Here is a 4,053-nt window from a genome sequence, read left to right as displayed (position 1 = left end):
ACTCCACGTTGTGGTGATTCATAGCACAACATATATTTATAACAGTGGATGACGGTCAATGGCAGACTGTTCTGATTTGTAGTTAAATTATAAATAAAGTGAACATTATTTACGTGGTCTGCACAAACACTGGCATGTCTACATGCCTCTATAATGAACGGTCAGGAAAGGTTAATAGAATAAATAATTGGTCTCTAAAGAACTTGTAATTGATCTCAAATGAGAACACTGAAACACTATGCACTAAATATAACATTGTCTGTTTGTGTCTGAACATTTAGAGAACATGAGACTTTGTGTGAGGAATGTGCAATTGTCATTTTAAAGGGATGCTTCATCGAATTCATGTGGCAACTTGTGCTCAATATTTCATGTTGTCATCTGATATTGTCAGTATACTGCAACTGTTGTTTTAGACACTACATCAAAGAATTTTGTCCTGGAGATCTTAGCTTGCCCTGGATCAACAGCACATTTTAGATTGTTTAAAATATAAAGGAAAATAATCGACTCAGATAAGATATAATGAGTGTAAGTTGCACTGGTGTACATGCAGGTTGTATAATGTTAGGTAAAACTTGCTGCACACCTAATTTAAATCTATAAAAAAAATTATATAGTGACCTAGGACACCCAAGACCTGCGCTACTTTGGCAGACTGGATGCAGATTTCTGAAAACAAATTAAGCCAAACTGGTCTTAACCATGGATTAAATAATGCTGCGCTTAGTTTAAAATAGTTTAAAAGCTTGAAAGATTAGGCAAGGACACTGTTACTGATGTAATGAATCACTATTATGAAGCACAAAAAAAGGTACTTGAGTGCCCCCTGGTAGGTAAGTACCAGTCTGCTAAACACGAGTGTGTAAATCAGTGAAAGTGCTTAATAGTAAGACAAGCTACAAAATGCAGGAGCAGATTAAAAATCCACCATATGTAAAATTGAATGATATTGCAGTGAATTCTGTAGGTATAGCATTTCTGAAATAAAAATCCTACCGTGTACAAGCTCTTGTGCACCAGATGTCAAGTGAATTTTTAGCCTAGAGTAATGTTAAAATTAATGAAAGAAGTCTGGATCCTCGCCCTGTGAAGGACTGGCGCCCCCTTCAGCGTGTGTTCTTGCCTTGCGCCGGGTAGGCTCCGGACCCACCACGACCCTGAATTGGATAAGCGGTTTCAGACAATGAATTCATGAAAAGTCTGGATCCTTTCCTGGATCAAGGTTTACTTTAAATGTCTGGAATGGCCCCTGGTAAAAACTTATGGATCAGTTAAACTTAAGTCCTCAAAAAAAAAAAATAAATAAAAAAAATATATATATATATCGTTCCACCTTAAAAGATGCAGAGCTTCTGAATATTAACAAACCAGAGAGAACATCTTATCTCTTCAAGGTTGTTAACCAATAAGAACAACAAGGTAATGTTCACAATTAAGGAACATAAACACACTTTTTAATTAAGCATTAACACAATCCACTTGTACCAGTGCAACAACACACTTAACACACCACCACCATGTCAGTGACACTGCAGCACTGAGAATGATCCCAAATCATACCTGCTCTGTGGGGGTCCTTAGCATTAGAAGAACAACATGAAAGTGGGCAAACAAAGTATGCAGTGCAACAGACAGACTACAGTCTGTAAGTTTAGAACTACACATTGCTCCTGTATGGTCAGTGGAGCTGAGAGAATTGAAAGTGAGTGGAGGAACAATGAGGTTGTAACAGATTGTATTACATAAAAACAGATTTATATAAAATAAATAAATTGTACATTTATTTTAAATGTTTCAAATTTTAAAAAAGAGTTCAGTATTTTAAAAGTCCCGGCCGGTCCGGTTCTTGTTATGTATTTGGCTGTTGCAGTGTGCTTTTTAAATATTGTGTATTAATTCATGTATTCACAAATTCCACAGACAAACTGAAAAAGAAGGAAAGGTGTGCACCTGCTCAGACTCTGAAACAAAACTACAGCGTAAATGTATGTTTTTTAAATGGCACTTCACCAACAAATTCATTGTTAGTTGTATGTATTTTAAATATAAAATTGTAATTTTCCACCATTATATGTTCTTTAATGTGTTTCCTGATTTAGAAAAACCTTTCCCTGACTTTTCCCATCTGGTTTCAGTTTTCTCATAACATACAGCACTATGTAAAATCAGAGACCACCTGTTTGTTTAAATAACTATGTCAACTAATTTTTTTTTATCTTATTTTTTCAGTGTCAAGAAAAAAGCAGAATACATATAACAAACATTACACAGACGTCTCAATATCAAAAATTTCAGTATTCTGTGTGTCTATATTGTGTTGCCATTTTTTTCCAAGTTGATTTCAAGGATATTCTTCAAATCTGCAAAATTTAGTGTGACAAAGTTGCATTTTCTTATTCTCAATAAACAAGGAATTCCAAACTCATTTATTAACACTGAGGTTTTGGTATTTTGTGATGGTCAGTTTTGGTATTTTGCAGTTGTCAGACATCCCAGTTTCCCTAAATATTGTAAAGAATATGTTTACCTTTTTTAACATTTGAATTGCCATATTCTCTTTTCACAGCTCTGTTCTTATTTTGCTATTAAAAACAATTCTTACTTTTGTTTAACATTTTACTGCAGTAATAAGTTTAGTTAAAATGTTGAAATCTAGTTAAAAATAATATTTTTTGTTAGAACTTCAATGTGGTTCAACATTAATTCAAGGTACAATAGTGATGTTGAATCAACACGACTGCATCATTGATTTAATGAAGTTAATTGTGACACTTCATTGATTCCACATCAATTCAATAACTGATTGCTATCTGAGGAAACTAAACAACAAAGCTAAACATTTTCAAGAGAAACATTTAATTACATGTCTTTACATGACTATGTGTAAGGTATTTTAATGAGAGTTACTGCACAGGACAGGGCGGTATATCTGTATAAATTTAAGCTAACTATAACTAGCTTCAATATTTTTGTTGTTTAGCCATGTTAGCTAGCTGCTTAAGGGTGACTACAAAGACTGGTTCAAGATTTCTCTCAAACAGATGAAGAACCAAAACTAGAAAATGAATTAGATTTTGTGTCTAATGGACTTGGTTGTCAGTAATGTGTTTTGATACTGTAGTGGACACACGGCGTCAGTCTACAGTTTATAGATATAGATTTTAAAGCTATCCTTCATATTGTAATACTTCATTTTAAACACTAGAGGGCACTGTATACAATGTCTTTTGTTACTACACTGGCTTTATCGCATTATCGCCCGAATCTGTTTGGATGGACAAATGTCTGAGAATATGCTCAATACAAAAATGTATACACAATAAATTGAATAACATTAAGAAATAAAATAACATAAAACTCAAGCAGGGGAAGTAACCAAGCAAATCAACTCAAATAACAAGTGCTGGGGAGAAGCACGTGATTTCTACGTACATTTATCTGCATAGGTTTTAACTGGGCGCTATGGCCCTACTTTTGCACTCCATTTGGTCTAAATTAATATTCTAAAGCATGAAACTGAGAGCCTTGAATACCAACAAAGCATACCAGGTGCTGAAGAGATTTACATTAAACACAGAATAAGTTGGGAACTCTGAAAGTGGATTGCTTTCTGGAAGTGGATGATGCCTTTGAATACACTTATCATTTGAAAATATTCTGCTCTTTTACTGCAGTTTAGCATTCAAAAGGCTACATGACACCTCCAATCAGCCATAACAGTAAAATCACTTGCCTAGTATAGTGTAGGTCCACCCGGTGCTGCAGTATCCTGTAGTGTCTGGCTCCAGAGGTTAACAGCAGATTCTTTAAATAGGACATATTCCACCTCTTCTGCACAAGTTAAAAGAGTGGGGTTTTAATGAAACATCTATGACATGCTTTGGTGAAAATACCACAAGGAGCAAACAACACAGCACAGTCCCATTGCTAAACAGCTCTATTCAGAATGACCCATTTCAGCACCTGTTTCTTTAAATGAGAATGAACCACAGCTCACAGCTATGTCGAAATCCATGATTACCCACTCCAGCTCAATCAGGTCTGGTGCAT

Source organism: Hoplias malabaricus, chromosome 7 (assembly GCF_029633855.1).
Source record: "Hoplias malabaricus isolate fHopMal1 chromosome 7, fHopMal1.hap1, whole genome shotgun sequence".
NCBI lineage: Eukaryota > Metazoa > Chordata > Actinopteri > Characiformes > Erythrinidae > Hoplias > Hoplias malabaricus.
Note: the sequence above shows the minus strand (reverse complement) of the source record.